The following is a 21,770-nucleotide window of genomic DNA, read 5'->3' on the forward strand; positions in this document are numbered from 1 at the left end:
GAGAAATAAAGCAAATAGGGTCCTAGGATTTATTTCGGGAAGCGTGAGCAATAGATCATCAAAAGTAATACTGAAACTTTAGCATTAGTAAGGCCACATTTAGACTACGCAGTACAATTTTGGTGTCCTTACTATAGAATGGATATTAATTCGTTAGAAAATGTACAGAGAAGAATGACAAAAATGGTACATGACGTCCGGAACCTGTCATATGAAGACAGACTGAAAAGACTGTCTGCATTCGCTAGAGAGGTGTAGAGTAAGGGAAGACTTAATGGAGGTGTTTAAGGGGATGAAGGGTATAAATAAGGGAGATGTTAGCAAGGAACTTAAAGTGAGCATACAGGATAGAACTAGAAATAATGGTTTCAAACTAGAAAAATTCCGTTTCAGTAAGGAAATAGGTAGAAATTGGTTTGGTAATAGAGTAGTAGAAGAATGGAATAAGCTACCTAGTAAAGTAGTTGCTGCCTCTTCCATTGAGAGTTTCAAGCATAGGCTAGATAAGCATATGACAAATAAGGGGTGGATATAGAAAAAAGAAAATCTTCTAACCAATACTAATTCGTATTTTTTTCTTTTCAGGTTACACTATGATAGTCTCTATTCTCCTTTCACACTTTCCTGTAAAATGTCCACGCAAGTTTTTCTATACTGCGTTGTGTTCTTTCTGACTTTTACCTGCCGGCATCGACTGGAGGGTTTGGAGGGCGGGGGAGAGCCTTCTTCTTTGCTATCCTTATCTCATTCTAGTTGTTCAGATACTCTTCTAGGAGCTGCCTGGCATGGGCCAACCGGCCTACTGCATTTATACTCTCTTCTTATGTTATGTTCTTCCTCCTCATCATCATCATCACCATCATCATCATCATCATCATCATCATTATCAACATCATCATCATCATCATCATCATCATCCCCATCCTCCACCTCTTCTTGATCATCATCATCATCATCATCATCATCATCATCATCATCATCATCATCATGTTTTTCGCCAAAGGATGAGATGAAGTAGGATCAAGAGAATAATATACGTAAAAAGATGAGAAATAACAATCCAACAAATAAATAAATAAATAAATAAATAGGAGTAGACATTTACTATTCAAAATTTATCTTAGTTTCTCATAAAGAACAAGTTTTCTCAAGTTTCGAATCCGTCTTCAATCATTTTTCTGAATGTATGACTGTCTGTATATATTTATGTATGTATATATGTATGTATGTATGTATGTGTATGTACATATGAATGTGTACCTACGCAGGTGTATATGTATGTTTGTGTATGTAGGTGCATGTATATATATGTGTATGTATGTGCATGTGTCTGCACTAATGTATTTATATGTGTGTGTATGTATGTGTCTCTGTAGCCTATGTGTGTGCATTTGTTTATGTGTAGTGCTATGCTTTCATGTGTATGTGCATATGTATGTGTATGTATATAAGCACGCTGTGTCTGTGTGTATGAGTGAATGTCTATGTAAATATAAACGTGTATGTGTGTTTGTGTGTATGTACTGTATGTGTACTACTGTGGATGTATATGTGTTTATTTTTATGTAAGTGTATTTGCATGTCTGTATGTGCGAAAGTGCATGTGTGTGTGTATGTGCATATGTGTATGTCTGAATGTGAACGTGTGTATGTGCGTGTATGTGCATGTATGTATGCCAGTCCAATTCTAAATCTAATCCTAAGCAGTGCCAAACAAATAAACAAACAACGAAAACAAAAGCAACAACAAAATCCTAACAAAACAACGACAATCACCCTAACTCAGCCAAACAAACAGACAAACAAACACATCTATCAGCTCTAAATTTATCTATCGTAGCTCAGGTGTGGAGAGCCTTTAATTGTCTCACTAATTACACAGGTGAGATAAACACAGGTAAAGTAAAAACAGTAAAGTGGATTTATTGAAGGACAAGATCAACAAAAGAGGATGGACGGAAAAAAACCCTTTCTGAGTACACACACACACACACACACACACACACACACACACACACACACACACACACACACACACACACTCAGTAATGCTTATAACAACGCGTATCCTCTTTCTCCAGGAATTTTACATCTATGCCCAGGGAGATAAGGGTGGTTTTCGCCTCCCCGATGACGTGGTAGGGGGGGTGGGGGCTTCGGGTCAGAATCCAAACTATTCCTGTTGAGATGAGGTTAGGTTATGTCAGATTGGGTTGGTTTGGGTCGGTTTGGGTAGACTGAGTTTGATTTTGTGAAGTTTGGGTCTTACTTCTCTCCTGCCCTAACAACCCTTCTCTGCTCTCTCCTACCCTAGTCTACCTTAGCCTACCCTATCCTAGCCTACCCCTATCCTGCTTTACACTGACCTACTCAACTCTAGCTTTCCATCCCCTACCCTATCCTACCCTATCCAATCATCTCCTTCCCTATCCTTCCCTTACATACACACATCCCTTCAACCATTACCCTACCCTACCCTGCCATTTCTTCTTCTTTCCTCCCCTCCCTTACCCTTCTCTTCCCATTCCTTCCTCTCTCACATCCTCTCCCTATTTCCCCTTCTCTTCCCGCCAATAGCTTACTATACCCAACTCACTATACGCGTTTCACTCTAACTTGGCCCAGATTTTCGTCCTTCAGCTTATTTCACGTAGTTTTTTTTCACTGAGTTTTTAGGAACGTTTGTTTAACCGGGCAGGGGAACCACCCAGCCATATCAGTGCCACCACGTGAAGACCTCCCTGTCTAGCCCCGGGTGCGAGAATGATGATGATGATGACGATGATGGCCATGATGATGGTGATGATGATGATGACGATAATGAAAATGAGGTTGAGAGGACACTGAGAGAGATGGGAAAGTGAATGATAGTGAAGGAAAATGAATGAAAGTTAAGGAAAGTGAAGGGAAGGGAAGGAAAGTGAATGAAAGTGAATGGAAGTGAATGAAAGTGAATGAAAGTGATGGAAAGTGAAGATATATGAAGGAAAGTGAAGGGAAGTGAAGGAAAGTGGATGAAAGTGACTAAGATGCTACTGACATGTATTCCAGAAGGCTTAAGGAGAGGGTGATATGCAAAACAGTGATTATGACGATGAAAATGTTGAATATAATGGTGATGAGGGGAAAGTGACGTCGCTGTTGAAACAGTGACATCTGCTGCAATAAACAACAACAACAACAATAATAATAACAACAAGAACAAATGGAGAAAAGTGGAAGAGGAACATTGAGGAGTATACAGTATGGATGAAAGTAAGTCGTTGAGAGAGAGAGAGAGAGAGAGAGAGACGATGATGATGATGATGATGATAGTGATGATGGTGAATGATGACTGATGATGACACGGAGGACGAGGAGTGTGACAATGATGATGATGATAGTGATGATGGTGAGTGATGCTGGTGAGTTATGATTGTGATGATGACATTGAGAACGAGTGTGATGATGATGATGATGATGATAATGATGATGGTGAGTGAAGATGGTGATGATGACACGGAGGACGAGGAGTATGACGATGATGATGATGATAGTGATGATGGTGAGTGATGATGGTGAGTGATAATGGTGTGTGATGATGGTGATGATGGTGATGATGACACGGAGGACGAGGAGTATGACGACGATGATTATGATATTGATGATGGTGAGTGGTGATGGTGATGATAATAGTGATGATGGTGAGTGATGATGGTCATGATAGTGAGCAATGATGGTGAGTGATGATGGTGATGATGGTGAGTGATGATAGTGATGATGGTGATAATAGTGATGATTGTGAGTAATGATGGTGATGATGGTGAGTGATGAAGGCAAGTGATGATGGTGATGATGATGGTGATGATGGTGAGTGATGATGGTGATGATGCTGAGTGATGATAGTGATGATGGTGATGATGGTGATGATGGTGAGTAATGATGGTGATGATGGTGAGTGATGAAGGTAAGTGATGATGGTGATGATGATGGTGATGATCGTGAGTGATGAAGGTAAGTGATGATGTTGCTGATGATAGTGATGATGGTAAGTGATGATGGTGATTGATGATGGTGATGATGGTGAGTGATGAAGGTGAATGATGATGGTGATGATGATGGTGATGATGGGAGTGACGATGGTGATGATGGTGAGTGATGATGGTGATGGTGAGTGATGATGGCGGTGATGATGATGATAGTTATGATTAGATAGTGATGATGGTGAGTGATGATGATTATGATAGTGATGATGGTGAGTGATGATAGTGATGATGATGATGATAGTGATTATTGTGAGTGATGATAGTGATGATGATGATAGTGATGATGGTGAGTGATGATGGTGATGATGATAGTGATGATGGTGGTAGTGAAGATAATAGTGATGATGGTGATGATAGTGATGACTGATGATGCTGATGATGATAGTGATGATGGTGAGTGATGATGGTGATGAGTTATGATGGTGATGATGATAGTAATGATGGTGATGATGGTGAGTGATGATGGTGATGATGATAGTTATGATGGTGATGATGATAGTAATGATGGTGATGATGGTGAGTGATGATGGTGATGATGATAGTGATGATGGTGAGTGATCATGGTGAGTGATCATGGTGATGATGCTGATGATGGTGACTGGGGATCTGATAATGGTGATGATGATGATGGTGAGTGTGGATCTGATGATGACAGTGAGTAGGGATATGATGATGATGATGATGGTGATGATGATGATGATGATGAGTAGGGATACGATGATGATGATGATGACGATGATTATGGTGAGTGGGAATATGATGATGATGATGATCTTCGACATAAATCGCTACGGACATAAGCCCTGTGCCTTGTCCTCCGGGAAGCCAGCCCACCACCCACAAACTTTACCTATCCATCCACCCACCCACCTTATCTCCCCACCCATCCACAGTCCCATCAATCCATCCACCTACCAACCCACCCACCCACCTTATCTGCCCACCTATCCACAATCCCAACTACAAGCCCACTCTGCCCATCCAACCACCCACCCTACATGCTTGTCTGTCAACCCACCCACCCATTCACCTACCCCGGCCACGTTCAAATTGCCTACATATCCACCCCCACCCCATTGCACCCCACCACCTCACTCCTCCAAACCCCATCCACCCATTCTACCAATTCACACATCAGCCCACCCACTCACCCACTCATTCTGCCAACCCATCCACTCTCACACCCACCCATTCACTCCACCCCACACAGCCACTTACTCTCTCCACCCAACACATTCATCCACCCACCTACCTATCCACCCTCTCCACCCAACACCCTGCCCACCCAGCCACCCTCCTAACCAACCAACCAAAAAAACCACCCTGTCTGGCTATCCTCTCACCCCTTACCGTCCACCCACTCATTCACTTGACTACCTATCCACCCACCCACCCACCCAAACATTTACCCACCTACGTACCCACCCTACCCACCCACCCGCCTCACACATCCACTCAACCACTCAGTGCCCTACCCACCCTGGACGCTCACCCAAATACCCACCCTGACCACCCATCCAGCCTCACGCACTCCCAAGCCCACCCCACCAAACAACCTCCCATCCCACGTACTCAACCGCCCACCATACCTGCCCACCAACCGACCCGCCCACTTTACTTGCCTACCAACCCACTCACTGACCCTACCTTCCCACCCACCCGCCCACTCCACCAATGATACTTGCCCACTCACCCACTCACCCACCCTACATGCCCACCCACCCACTCACCCACCCTACATGCCCACCCACCCACTCAACCACCCTACATGCCTACCCACCCACTCAACCACCCTACATGCTCACCCACCCACTCAACCACCTTTCATGCCCACCCACCCACTCACCCACCCTACGTGCATACCCACCCACTCACCCACCCTACATGCCCACCCACCCACTCACCCCCCCTACATACATACCCACCCACTCACCCATCCTACATGCCCGCCCACTCACTCACCCACCCTATATGCCCACCCATCCACTCACCCACCCTACGAGCCCACCCACCCACTCACCACCCTACATGCTTACCCACCCACTCAACCACCCTACATGCCCACCCACCCACTCAACCACCTTTCATGCCCACCCACCCTACGTGCATACCCACCCACTCACCCAACCTACGTGCCCACCCACCCACTCACCCACCCTACATACATACTCACCTACTCACCCATCCTACATGCCCACCCACCCACTCACCCACCCTACATGCATAATCATCCACTCGCCCACCCTACCTGCATACCCGTCCACTCACCCACCCTACATGCCCATCCACCCACTCACCCACCCTACTTGCCTACCCATCAACTCACCCACCCTACCAGCCCACCCACCCTACATGCCTACCCACCCACTCAACCACCCTACATGCCCACCTACCCACTCAACCACCTTTCATGCCCACCCACCCACTCACCCACCCTACGTGCATACCCACCCACTCACCCACCCTACATGCCCACTCACCCACCCTACATGCACACTCACCCACTCACCCACCTTACATACATACCCACCCACTCACCCATCCTACATGCCTGCCCATCCACTCACCCACCCTACATGCCCACTCACCCACTCTACGTGCATACCCACCCACTCACCCACCTTACCAGCCCACCCACCCAATCACCCACCCTACATGCCTACCCACCCACTCAACCACCTTACATGCCCACCCATCCACTCAACCACCTTTCATGCCCACCCACCCACTCACCCACCTTACATGCATACCCACCCACTCACCCACCCTACATGCATACCCACCCACTCACCCATCCTACATGCCCACCCACCCACTCAACCACCTTTCATGCCCACCCACCCACTCACCCACCCTACGTGCATACCCACCCACTCACCCACCCTACATGCCCACCCACCCACTCACCCCCCTACATACATACCCACCCACTCACCCATCCTACATGCCCGCCCACTCACTCACCCACCCTACATGCCCACCCATCCACTCACCCACCCTACGAGCCCACCCACCCACTCACCCACCCTACATGCCCACCCACCCACTCAACCACCTTTCATGCCCACCCACCCACTCAACCACCTTTCATGCCCACCCACCCACTCACCCAACCTACGTGCCCACCCACCCACCCACCCACCCTACATACATACCCACCTACTCACCCATCCTACATGCCCGCCCACCCACTCACCCACCCTACATGCATACCCATCCACTCGCCCAACCTGCATACCCATCCACTCACCCACCCTACATGCCCATCCACCCACTCACCCACCCTACATGCCCATCCACCCACTCACCCACCCTACCTGTCTACCCATCAACTCACCCGCCTTACCAGCCCACCCACCCACTCACCCACCCTACATGCCTACCCACCCACTCAACCACCCTACATGCCCACTCACCCACTCAACCACCTTTCATGACCACCCACCCACTCACCCACCCTACGTGCATACCCACCCACTCACCCACCCTACATGCCCACTCACCCACCCTATGTGCACACTCACCCACTCACCCACCTTACATACATACCCACCCACTCACCCATCCTACATGCCTGCCCATCCACTCACCCACCCTACATACCCACTCACCCACCCTACGTGCATACCCACCCACTCACCCACCTTACCAGCCCACCCACCCAATCACCCACCCTGCATGGCTACCCACCCACTCAACCACCCTACATGCCCACCCATCCACTCGACCACCTTTCATGCCCACCCACCCACTCACCCACCCTACATGCATACCCACCCACTCACCCACCCTACATGCATACCCACCCACTCACCCACCCTACATGCATACCCACCCACTCACCCATCCTACATGCCTGCCCACCCACTCACCCATCTTACATGCATACCCACCCATTCACCCACCCTACATGCCCATCCACCCACTCACCCACCCTACATGCGTACCCACCTACTCACCCACCCTACCTGCCCACCCACCCACTCACTCACCCTACCAGCCCACCCACCCACTCATCCACCCTACATGCCCACCCACCCACGAACCCACCCTACATGCCCAGCCACCCACTTACCCACCTTACCATCCCACCCACCCATTCATCCACTTGCTCAATCACTCTCACCAAACATACATACCCTCCCACCCACTCTCCATACTTGCCCACCGACCCACCTTTCCTCTCCACCCATCCACTCACGCACTCTACCGCTCCACCCTCCCACCCACCCATCCTACTTTCTCACCCACTCCTTTCTGTACTTGCCCACCAACCCACCAGACCAGTCCACCCACCCACACACTCCATCCTCCCACCCACCCATCCACCCTTCCACCCTCTGCCTTACCTACCCTAACCACCCATTCACCCACCACATTCATTCTGTCCACTTGCCCATTAACCTGCCAACCCACCCCACCCATCCAGTCATCAACTTTCTCGGTCACCAAGCTTCACCAGCTGGATGATTGGCAAGTTCACACACACACACACACACACACACACACACACACACACACACACACACGCGCGCGCGCACACAGATGCAAAGCAGCTTTCATTGTAGATATTATGAGGTCTATGATGATGATGATGATAGTTTGAACTAATATTATAAATGCTATAATGATGATGATGATGATGATAGCCTGAACTAGTATTATGAATGCTATAATTATGGTGATGATTATGATGATGATGATGAAAGTTTGAACTAATATTATAAATTCTATAATGATAAAAATGATGATGATGATGATGATGATGATGATGATAGTTTGAACTGGTGTTGCAAATGCTATAATTATGATGATGAGTTTCAGCATTTATAAAGTCAGTGATTATGGTTATGATGATAAGATGATGATAACTGTAATAAATATAATAAACTGTATGATAATGATATTGCTCCTGCTGTTGTTGATAAAGACGGTGATAGAAGCACTGGTCTCAAAGAGTATTATAGACGACGTATTGATAAAGGTAATAATGAAAATAATGCTGCTGCTGCTGCTGATGATGATGATATAAACAACACGCCGTGAAGTTGACAGGATTAACATTTAAGTGTATATGCGATTTTCTGTCCTGTAGCTCTATTGTTAGGGAGTTAAGCCGATTATTGCTGCATTGAGCTGACGAGAGAGAGAGAGAGAGAGAGAGAGAGAGAGAGAGAGAGAGAGAGAGAGAGAGAGAGAGAGAGAGCTTATGCCACTAACCACTATCCTCTCCTCAGACGGAGCACTGACTTGCAACGTTTGTGACAGGGCGTTTGAGACACCCAGACTCCTGGCTTCACATCAGACGAGGAGACGGCACTATGGGTATGTGTGTGTGTAAGAGAGAGAGAGAGAGAGAGAGAGAGAGATTTGACTTGACCGTATCTTATTACTAGATTTTACTGCTGAATATGTCATAAAATCTGACATGATTTTTGGTAGCATTACGGCAATATACTTAAATCTGTCTTTCTGTCTATCTGTAGCCAGACGCCATCATACCGTATGGAGTGGTCGTTTGTCTCTGAGCTGGTTATTTCACGGGAAGGGGCACTAACCATCATAATACAGCAATATCTTAATTACCAACAAGTGAATGCTGGAAGTGTAATAGTGACCAGACAAAGGTGGCAGAGTCTTTGTATTTTATGAGTACTGTGCATTTCTCTGTGGTTTTATTCTTTCCTGTAAAATGTGTCATGAGAATTTGCCCCTTGTTCTGGGTAAAGTTGTTTTCCTCTGGTTATTATCATCATTATTATTATTATTATTATTATTATTATTATTATTACTGTAACTATAATAATAATAATAATAATAATAAATTATTATTATTATTATTATTTTAAAGTCTTCCCACATCCCCGTGGAAGGTTTTCTTGTTTTGTCAATATTATTAGTATTAGTATTCTTACTTTAAAGCTGCGATATTTCAAAGGTTATTTGGCCTAGAGCCTTCAAACTTGATCAACGTGGTCGGATAGCTCTCTGCTTCATTTGCTCAAATATGGTGGCATTCCGACAACCAGGTCTCTGGATCCAGAACACACAAAAGCGAGTCGAACAAGCTATCTCAAGAACCGCTTGAGATAGGAAGCAGAAATTTTACTACAATGTAGCCTTAAGGTGGACGCAGTGAGGAAATGAGTCTGGTTCCAAACAGTTGTTTTTTTTCTCTGTGATTGCCTAGAGTAAAAAAGTTGGGACTTTTCCGATTATTACGGATGTCACTTAATTTTCCATGAAGGATTAAAGCTAGAGACACCAAACTTGGTGGACTTATAGACTGTGATGACCTAAGTGACATGCACAAGATCAGAGACCTTGAGCTCAAGGTCCCCTTATAGCTCGGCCTCCAGTAGGCAATGACTGTGCGAAAATTTTCTTTATGAAAACTGTCCTTGGACAGTTTTACGGTGTTCAAGTAGGCCTAATTGTCAATATAATGATAATAATAAAATAATAATAATAATAATAATAATAATAATAATAATAATAATAATAATAATAATAATAATTATTATTATCATTATTATTATTATTATTATTATTATTATTATTATTATTATTTATTATTATTATTATTATTATTATTATTATTTATTATTATTATTATTATTATTAACAATATTATTATTATTAGCGTTACTATCGTCGTTGATATTATTAGTGTTCTTATTATCATCACTGTTATTACAATACGGTCTGAACTAGTGTGAGAGGTTTTATGGATAGATTGCTTTACTGCCTTGCAATCCTCAGGGAGCCATTTTACAGTCATCCAGAAAAAGAATTTTCTAGATTACGTCTAGTCCTGTGTTGTGTACAGAGGCTGGGCAGCTGCACGTGACATCTGGCAGTAATGTATGGTAATTTGCCTTGGGAAATAAGGACAACGTTTTGTCTGGCTTACTTGTGGTCATTCTCTTCGCTCCCTCCATCGAGTCCAAACCATCGAGCTTTTCTCCGAGCAGTATTCTATTGCCTGGAGCTCCATGTGCTTCATCTGCCACTGTTGGTACAGCGTCGATGCCTGGGATAGGCTCTCCTGGACCTCCTGCCCTATCTTTTGTCTACGTCTGGTGTTTGTGTTCTTTTCTGCAGCTTCAGTTTTTTTTTTTTTTTTTTTTTGTTTCGCTGGGGAATGTAGTGTTCTTTTTCTCCCCTAGGATACTTTCTTCCTTCCACCTGTGTCTCCTACTTCTTTCCATCCTCCTGTGTCATCCCAGCCGCTGTGTGGGGCACTGGGTTGCATCTCCCACACCAGGCTCATGTGACGAATGGGTTTTTCCCTGTGCTTCCTCCCCTACCTTCTTCCTTTTTTCCTCTGTGTCTCTGGGCGAAGAGAGTTCTTCCTTTCTCTGTCTCCGGCTGGAAGAGACTCGGGAAGGAGGGAGGGGGTCTTGTTTTGTCTGCAGTTCTACTTCTCTTGCCTGACCTTCTTCTCCTCCTCCTCTGTGAGGTAAGGCAGCTGGCCAGCTGAGGAAGGGGGGGCTTTGTTTCTATCCATCTTTGTTTGTGTCCTTCTCTCCTTCCCTCGTCCCTCCTATTTCTCCCAGTGGGACAGGTAGGGGCGGCGGGGACTTGTGACCTTGCAGGTGCAGGTGAATAGCGATCTCGCCATTTCTCCTCTCTCCCTGCCTCTCTTCCTATCTCCCTCCTCTGCCCCCCTGCCCCACCCACAGGGCAGGGAGAGTAAGGCATTTTCTGCTTTTGCTTTACTCACTTCAGTAATGTTTTGTGTTATTGTTTTGATTTAGTATTTAGTATTTAGTTTTCTCTCATTGCCCTGATCATCCTCACTTGGCCCTCGGGGCCTGCTCTCCTTCTCTTCCTTCCAGGTTGTCCTGCCACAGATGTCAGAGAGACCTTGCTGTCTCTTCCCCCTATGCTCAACCATAGTGCCCGGGGATGGTAATACCCACTGCCTCTTCCACGCTGATTGCATCTGGGATCAGTTCTTTGATCCTGCCAACTACCCCATCTACTTCTCTTGCCTTCCCTCGCTGCCCTCACCAGACGGAGACAATCTGCCCTCACTGCAGTTAAACTTTTTTCAAACCAGATGGAAGTTGGCAGAGAAGTGGGCATTTAAACAGGGCTTCTCCCTTTAATGGAGGGACATTAATCTAGGGATGCAAGTATACCTCACCCAAGGGATAGCTAACTTCCGTTGTAGCCTGCTGTTTTCCCCCAGCTGTCCTAAAGGGTCTTTCCCCTGCTTCCACCTGCTCTGCCCCTCTCCCTTCGGGGATGAGCGGTTTGGCTTCCCCAACTGGGGCCTTGTCACTGGGAGCAGCTCTCCCACCTATATGTGGCTAACACGCGCCCTCCCTAACCCTGACCCGCCTGGTGTGTTGGCAGCCCACCTTCTCGACCCAACAGGGCCTCCCTTGGAGGACACCATCAAAAGGATTGTTGAGATCTTTCTGAACCAGCAGGACAGGAATTGACCTTCCTGACAGACCAGCCTTCGCTATTGCTACCGTCTTTCTCCCTCCCTCTCTCTCTCTCTCTCCCCTCAGATTCTTCTCTGCATTGGCCCTTGCACCCTTCCTTGAAGACAGTGCATCTCTTCCGGGGAGTGGCGATTCCTAAATTGTATGGAAGCAGGACTCAATCCCCATCAAGGGAACAGTATTCACCACCTAGCAAGCACGATCTCTCACTGCCATCTCGTGCACTTTCCCCTTTGTCAGGGTCCACCCTCTCCTCACCCATCTGTCCCCACCCCGCAGTTTGGCTCCTCCCCTCCTAGAGGCTCTGATAACATGGACCAGACACCTTCCTGGCTGGCAGATCCGAGTTGTGCGGGGGTGCCTTAGAGCAGGCACAACTTCTATGGAAGACTGTTTAACTGAAACCTTCACCCTTCCCTGGGGCTTATAGTTGTGGAGCACTGCCTCGGACACAGGAGAGGAACTGTTTGAATTAAGGATGATCCCATCGCCCACATGGGAACTAGTCAAAACTTCCTCTGGCCCCTCACCACTGCAGGTCCTTGACACCATTGAACAGCTGGCCTCAGTCACTGCCATTTCCACAATATTCCTCCCCTCCGCTTGCCATTCGTCCAGACTTGGAAGCAGTTTTCTGCTCCCTCACTAAGTTACTCTGAGCTCCCTGCCTCCAACGCAAGGATATACTATGGCAAGCACCTACAGTGCCTTCCTCCCTGCTTATCAAAGATGAGCATCACTGGCGGGTGGCTGCCTCCACCATTCCTACTTTTACAGGTATGAAACTCCAGTCCTCATAGCTGAAGGTCCTCATGCATTCGCTAGAAACTCTCACAACTCAAGTTTTATTTAATGTGGCCAAAAACATGACTATCCTTTTGGATACTCTCACCTCCTACCTAGCGACACTGATCCACCCTGCTGTAGAGAAGGGGGCAGCACCAAGTTGGATTTGTGAAGGAAGGCATTCAAGTCAAAGCTCAGAACGATCGGGGGTAGCCTACTTCGTGCTGCTCCCTTTGCCCACTCCCTGATTATTCACTTCACAACCCTTGGTTGTCCACGTCTCTGCCCCTAGGTTGAGGCTGCCCTCCTCCAATCCTCCTATGATAAAGATGCCTGCTCAATCTTCCACAAGGTTTGACCATCACTGTTCTTCCTAGTGCCATCCCTTTTACTACCATGGGGACCACCACTCGCCCAAGAAACCAGACAACAAACACAACAAGGACCACCAGACACAGCTTAAACACTGAAGCCACCCAGGTGGAGAAACAGATGAAGAACCATTGATGTTCCCGTTCAGAACCTCCTCTTCAGCTGGCACGAGGCTTGGTCATAGGGTACCTGGACCTCCAGAGTGGTTTTCTGTAGCTTCACTTGGCTTTGAATCTGCCTTCCTACTCTAACCCAGCTAGTTTGCCCCCACCCAGTATCCAACAGGGTTCTTGCTCGTGTGGTGGTGGAGCAGGCAACAGGGAAAGTGTTACTCTCAAGTTTATTCGTCATTCCCAAAAAGGACTCTGACAGAGACAGGCTAAGCATGGAACTGAGTGCCCTGAGCAAATCCATCTCCACAATTCCATTCAGGATGACCACCTGCATCTCTGCTGGGACTCCTGGGCGGTGGCAATCAATATGCAGGATGTGTACTGGCATGTCCTCATTCACCCACGGTTGAGGAAACTCATGGCCTTCCAGCTAGATGCAAACTTGTATCAAGTCACTGTCCTTTTGTTTCGTCTCTCAGTAGCTCCAAGGGTGTTTTCCTGCCTGACAAAGATTGTGACATCATTTCTAGCATCGCAGCGAGTCCAATGCGTGATGTACCTGGATGACTGGCTCCTGTCAGCTCCCTCTGCAGAGGACCTCAGGAAATTGGTAGAAGAGACTGTTGCCACTGGTTGCCACGTGGGCTTCAGTATCAGCACACAAAAGTCCACTCTTCCCCACTCAGTCACGAGACTAGTTAGGGCTCTGACAGGACTCATTGCAAGCACACCTATGCCTATCAAAAGGCAGCCAGAAACGACTACAATGATGCCTCCTCCTTGTTGTCCATTCTACCTCCTTCACCCGCAGAAAGGGGAGTCACTGGCAGGCAGAAGTGACTCAACTGGGCAGATTATGCCACTGCAGCCTCACCTAGTTAGGTAACATGGCCTTCCCCAGTTCTACCTGGGACACCCTGCTCCCACTGCTGTCAGACATTTGGAACCTTGTCCAGCCCCTTCTACAAGCAGGTGAACTCACGACCTGAGTTCCTTGAATTCACCCAGATCCCTCCATCATTATCACCACAGATGTGTCAGACAAGGAGGCGGTGGCTCAATCGGTAGAGAGGTGGCCTGTAGTCCTAACGGACCCAGGTTCGAATCCCGGCTGGGGCAGGGAACAGTTTAAGGATTTGAATTTCATTCAATCAGGCTTTACTGATCTACCAGAAGACCCGCCGACATGTCGTAAAAATACCCCCGCTAATACCAATACACCAGTCCTGTATGAGACAGCCCTAGCATGTATTCAATATGGATGGTGGGTGTTAGCGCCGAAGTGGTGACATGTAGAGGTGTATGGTATGTAGGAGGACTGCTGGGCCTTGATAGCAGGCTGTGAAGCCTATGCCCAGAGTCAGACACATTAAAAAAAAAAAAAAAAAAAAAAAAAAAGGGTTAGGAATACCAGTCATCCTTCAGCCACCAAAACTAAGGCTTATGGGGTCTAGCTGTTGCCAGGGCCCACATCGAAGTGCAATAACTCTAGGTGGCAACACAGTTTTTGTGAGACATACTATCTCTCTCCTCACAGTTTATCTTGTTTGAAATGGACATCACCACTGAAGTACACTGCATCAATTGCCAGGGGATATCACCATCAGTGGAACTCCTTACCACAATGGAGTGCCTCTTGCTAAGAGCAGACAAGAAAAGACTCCATCTAGTGGTGAGGTACATCCTGGGTGAAAAGAGTATGTGGGCAGATGTGTTGTCATGCTTCCAGAACATGTCAATGGAATGGCGCCTCAAACTGATGATACTTCAGTAACTTGCTGCCAGGAGGGTTTCACAACCAATGGACCTCTTCACCTTCAGACAGTTAGCTCAATTAGACACCTACATAAGCCTGATGGAGACAATGTCAGTAGGAGACCATGATGTGTTCTCGGAGGTCTGGAACTGGTGGCACCACAGCTGCCTGTTCACACTCTCTCCTCTACCTAGCACCACCATCATGTTGTGAGTCTGCCAGAAACTAAGACTGTTCCAGGGCAAAGTGTTCCTCCTGGCCCTCCTATGGCCAGTGTAGCTGTGGTGCACTGAACCGTCAGCCTGGTGCCCTAGCCCACTGTTCCTTGGCCAGGCTTGCCCACAGAACTCTCTGTCATCCACATGATGACAAACCTCCACCTTCATGCCTGGAGTTTCTACGTTCCAACCTATATCTCATCCTCCAGGAGGAAGTGGTAAGGGATGTCCTGGTAGCATCTTTTCTTTCTTTTGGTACACTTAGTCATCCAGTCATATTGGCAATATCGGAGGGAGGTCAGTGAGAAATGATTCAGCAATGTTGCACCATTGTTGGGGAATAGATGAACCAATTCGGCTAATCAAACCAAAAAATCATCAGAGAACCCAGGTTTTGATGTCAAACCAACCTATACCTAACCAGCTTTGGCCAAACCTAACATTCATCTACCATAATAACTTGTTTTATTTGGGATGATGATGAAGGTGCATTGTTATCTAGTCATTCCTTGAGGTACTCGATCCAATATTGCCAGTATGACTGGATGACCAATTATACCCAAAGAAAAGAAAATTATGTCCTGGTAGGACTCAGATCATCCTCTATGTGGTGCTATGAGTCATGCTGTAATCATTGCTTGCATTCTTGCAGCAGCGAGGAGAGAAAATGCCTACTGATGCCTCAGTACCTGTTTTTCTCTTGCGTATGGTGCACGAACGTGGAAGGGCACCCCCGCCCCCCGACAATAGTTGTAAATGTTGCAACCCTTTCTGATCCACTCTGGTTAGGGTTTGGCATGAAGCTAGATGCAAGGATAGGTCTCCACTGCATCCCTACAAGACCTTCTTGACAGCAATATTTCTAGTTGCTCTGACCATGGGCTTCCACTCATCACACCTGCAGTTGCTCTTGAGATACATAACCTTGATTACATTCTGGAAGGGCGACATGTCAGTGACACTCATGCCCCCTCTGACGATATTAATAAAGAACAGAAAAGCAAACCACCACACTCGACCCCTGACTATACTAGCAAGGATCAAGGACCAAAACCTTCATCTGCTCTGCCCTATTGCGACACTCTGCATGACCTGACAAGCACACCTGAAAGCCTCATATCATGCTCTATTTTCGCATCCCACTTCCAACCTCCTACTGTGCCCCCTCTCTCTGGCGGCTTGCATGTGTGTTCTCATCTCGTGGGCTTAACCATGGCAGCTGACCCTAAAGCTTATGTATGGTCCCTGGCTACCACTATTATCATTTTAAGATCTAGAAATATCAACACAGTTACTGAAAGGGCCAGTGGGCATCCACAGCCACCTTTATAGACTGCTAGATAAATCAGTGGGTGAAGGATATCTCTTGCCTGACTACAGTACAACAACTCTCCCTCAGTCCTATAATGACCTACATTCGAATGAATTGGGCAAGTAACCTCACCTAGGCCTCTGCCCATCCACTGTGCCACTAAACTCGCTCTCACCACCCTCTCCCCCGTAGGGCCATGTAGTTTGTGTAACAGCCGCCAGGGGCCCAGGGTGACACTTATGTTGTTTATTTACACCACCGACGCCCACATCTTTTGAAATCAGGCGATGGATTAGGAAAATATACTGCCATGGCCCACAGCTTAGCTTATGTAAGCAACAGCGAAACAGAAACAGCAAGCTAAGAACAGTGATCCAACTGCATTTCCATGGTGGAGGCGACGAGTGGTGGTGTTTCAATGTGGCGGCCAAAGCTACACGCCCGCTGCAGTGATTGCCTCTCCATATTATAGAGCTCAGTGGGTTTAAGTACTAAATGGTTGTCCTTCCTCACTCACGTTTCCTTCATCCGGCATGCATGCTTTCCTAGCATAGTCTTATTTACAGTTAACCCGTTTTTGAGTAACTCCTTCATCATTTGTAATAAGTGGAGAAGGTTGTGGTCATCACGTATCTCCTTCACATTACGTTCCCCCGCCCCCATCCATGGTCACTTGCCCTCCCCATCTGACCAGGCTGGGGAGCTGAACACACCTAAACTTTCCCCAGGACTCCTGGGGGCACCTGCCTTCAGCCCATAGGTTCGGTCCTTACAGGGCACCCTGGACTTGAATGGGCATTACCGGGGTTTTTCTCCCCTCCTCCCTGCTATTCAACTCTCGTGACTCACAAACCATCCCCGCTCTCCACGTGACCTCAGAGAGCGGATACTTTTGAACACAGGACATATTCATAAACAGTCCCCCGCTTCCTGCCTCAGCATGAGGACTTACTCATATACAGTCTTTGCTCTCCATTTCTCTCGAAAGCGCCGGAACGTATTCATATACAATCTTCATCATCGCCCCATCTTGGGCGAGAACGAGTCTTCCACAACCACTCCACTCCTCCCCACCCCTCCCTACACACCCACACTTGGGTTGGCCAGATGGAGTGGTGTCAGTCCCAAGACAATGAGAGGAGGGAGGAGGGAGAAGAATACTGGCTCCCTAGAGACAGCCCTTCTCCAACGTCCTCTTTAGGAGGTGGGAAGAAAACAGGAGGGGTGGAAGGAAAGAAGGTTCTCCTCCCGGAAACACCTCTCCACTACTTCCCTCATCACCTTCCACCTCTGTCCCTTACAAGTTAACTCCTTCCTCCACCCCAGTTCTTTACCATCTCCTGTTGTACTGAACCCTCTAGCTAACTAAGTCCATATTTTAATACAAGATTTGCAGTATGAAAAGTTTTATATGGGAGTGCTAGCATGACAATTTTTCGTGTCCTACCTCGCTGCAAGAATCAGCAAATTTATTTGCCAAGGGAGATTACCATACATTTCTACCAAACGTCAAGTGCAGCTGCCAAACCTCTGTTTGTATACAACGCAGGACTAGGCGTGGCCTAGAATATTGTTTTCTAGGTGATTATGATATGGCTCCCTGAGGATTGCAAGGCAGTAGCCTAATGCATACTAGCTATAAAAGCCCTCATGCTATTATGCCCGTATCAGTTATGGGCTTTTCATACATCAGAACCTGTAATGTTCATGTTATTATTATTATTATTATTATTATTATAATAATAATAATAATAATAATAATAATTATTATTATTATTATTATTATTATTATTATTATTATTATGAGTGCTTGTATCCCTAGCCGGGTTGATTCTTTGTAAGGTAGTTTACCTCTACCGAGCCTCTATCTTATATTCGCTGTTAACTGTACCTCATATGTGACTTGTAGTTGGCCCGGCAGACCTTCATTGTGCCTCATGTGATATTTATTAATGTTATTATGTCGTATTGAGAAGGCGATTAACAAGCATCGTGTTAGACCATACACACACAAAATGTCCATAAAAACACCACTGCACTCTGTCAACCAGCCTACGAGTATTGGGAGAATAGAAGGTGTTGGTGTTGTTGGGGACAGCAGAATGAACTGTGGCTCCAGCACAACAATAACACTACCATCTGAGCTCCAAGTCGTACACATCAGGGACCTCCTACCTTCACCACCTGTCAGCCTACTTGTGATGCTGATTACTGCCTGAACTGTTACAGAAAGAAAGCACCAGATCCCTCTCAGGTTTCTTTTGGTAATATATAATTTTCTGAATAGACATCCGTCAGAGAAGCCACAGGTAACCACTGCATCAGGGGATGGCCTGTAAATATACACAGACGTGGACCCTATTTCTTCTTGTATCTAGAGTCAGCTCTGCCCTCATAAATGGACTAGCCCCTTTAGACCCTATCACTCAGATGCCCTCTATCAGCCCACTCTTTAATGTATTGTACACAGGCGAACACTTTACCTGAACAGAAATATTCCATTCCCTCATAATGAAAACCATTCAGAAGGAAGCCACAGACTATGCCTCTTACCAGATACAGCAACACCCTCTGCACTACAGGCTCTTGCCGAGGTATCCAGGAGACGAAGGGATGCCTCTCGGTCTTTGCTGAGTCCCATAACGTACTACCAATGGTAGATGGTGGCAACTATCATCCACTCACTTGATGCGGTGCTGCCTACTTCTTCCTTCACCTCTATCATTCTTTTTCTGTGTCTGCCCTCCTCTCTTCTTGTTTCTCCCATCCGCCATGTCATTTTTTCTTACTCTGCCTTCCACTTCTGTTGGCTCTACAATGAGTGACAAGCCGAACAGTTTCCAGTAACCCACGAAACCATTTAGAACGCTGGGTGATAACCATATAACCAAAATAACCTGGTGATGCTGAGCCTACCATGGTGCCCTTGTTAACCCGAGTGAGATGCAAATACAGCGTCCATCCTGAGACAAATATCTACACCTCTTCCTGCCCTTACCTGCAGCCAAGTGCTGTCTTTTGCAAGGGAGCATAAGTTAACTGCAGGGGGTGGCCCTGCAAGGGTAGATACCTACCTGCACCTGATGGAGCTGTACGGCCAGACAGCTGGAGTTACTCAACAACAGCAACGATAACAACAGTGTGCTGCCTTAGGTAGCAGCTCTTACAGTTTCTATGCTGCTCCTCTGAATGGATAGACAGAGACTCACGACGTTGATTCTCAATACGAGTTGGTGTATGTTCATTTAGGCATAGAGCTTTTGATTCAGAGATCCTGGAAGTGTGGAACACACATGTAGTAATATAGAACACATCATTGTCAAGGTATCAGTTGTGCTGGAGATTCACCATGTCGACTGTAACGAGTCAGACAACACAAGGCATACTGACTTTGCCCACACCAGAGGTACCAACAAAGATCCTTTTTCTATCAAAATATTCACAGTGATGCCTTATCCCTCTTATGGTAAGCAGTAGGCATAGGATCACAACAACTATATAAAACATTTATACTTTTTATGTATATATTTATTTCAGTGTCTATTTTTATTCTAGCCGGGATGGGAGGTAGGTGGGAAGAAAGCTTGAATCCTTACTCTGACGCCTAATATGGTGGCAAGACTTTCTGAAATGACCAGTAAGCCTGTACAACGATGCTATCTCTCTCTCTCTCTCTCTCTCAGCCAATCTTTCACCCACAGGTGCTCAACGTGTGAAGACGTGTTCCCAACCCGAATGTCTCTCGAGGCCCACAAGGAAGAGACGAACCACTGGAGCGACGACGACTTATTTTACGATGACGACGATTTGGACGACATGTACGACGACGAGGTGGACGAAGAGGAGCGGGAGAACCTGCTATAATCCCTTGGTGGATCTTAGCAGTGGACATGATTGTGATTTTGTGGGTTGTAGATTTGTTTTGCAGCTTCTGATAAACATTCTGAAGCTGTAATATTTGATCTGAAAGTTCAATTGTACATAAACGACGATGAGGTGAGGGAAAAGGAGCGAGAAAAACCGCTCTAATTACTCTGTGGATCTTAAGAGTGGATGTGATATTTCTGTGCACTGCAAAATTATTTTATGGTGATTTGGACGACCTAAACGACGATGAGGTAAACGAGGAGGACCGGGAAAACCTGCTATAATCACTTTGCGGATTACAGAAATAAATATGCTAATTCTGATTTCTGTGGTCGGTAGAGTTATTTTGAGCTTTTGATAGTTGCTTTGAGGCTTTGTTGGTTTGTCCGAGGTTCAGGACAGTGGTAACTTCATAGAAATGATAATGTAATTTGGTGCTTCAAAAGGTTTTCCAGAAGCTGAGGTGATCATTTCTGAACTTAGGATACACTGTATTGGAGGCTTGCTAGTCCTTTCAAAATTTTATCATTTTGGTATTTCAACATAAAAAAAAAAAAAAAAAAAAAAAGTTGCTGTTAAGAAGCTTAATATAGTCATTTCAGAGTTTCAGAAGTTGCTTCAGAACTTCAAGCGTAAATTTTGATTTAAAAAAATAAATATGGAACTATGAAATTTGTTTGACGATACTGATAGTTACTTCAGAGCCATGATAGTTATTTGGAAGCTTTAGTAGTCTTTCAGGAAATTCAATAGATTTTTTTTTTTTTTTTTTTTTTTTAAGGTTCCGTGTTTCGTAGGTCATTTCGAAGCTTGATAGTCATGTACAAGTTTTGTTACACGTTTCAGAGCTTTGATAGTAAGT

The sequence above is a fragment of the Coenobita brevimanus genome, chromosome 90, assembly GCF_032717465.1.
Source record: "Coenobita brevimanus isolate Jiangsu-jjx chromosome 90, ASM3271746v2, whole genome shotgun sequence".
Lineage (NCBI taxonomy): Eukaryota > Metazoa > Arthropoda > Malacostraca > Decapoda > Coenobitidae > Coenobita > Coenobita brevimanus.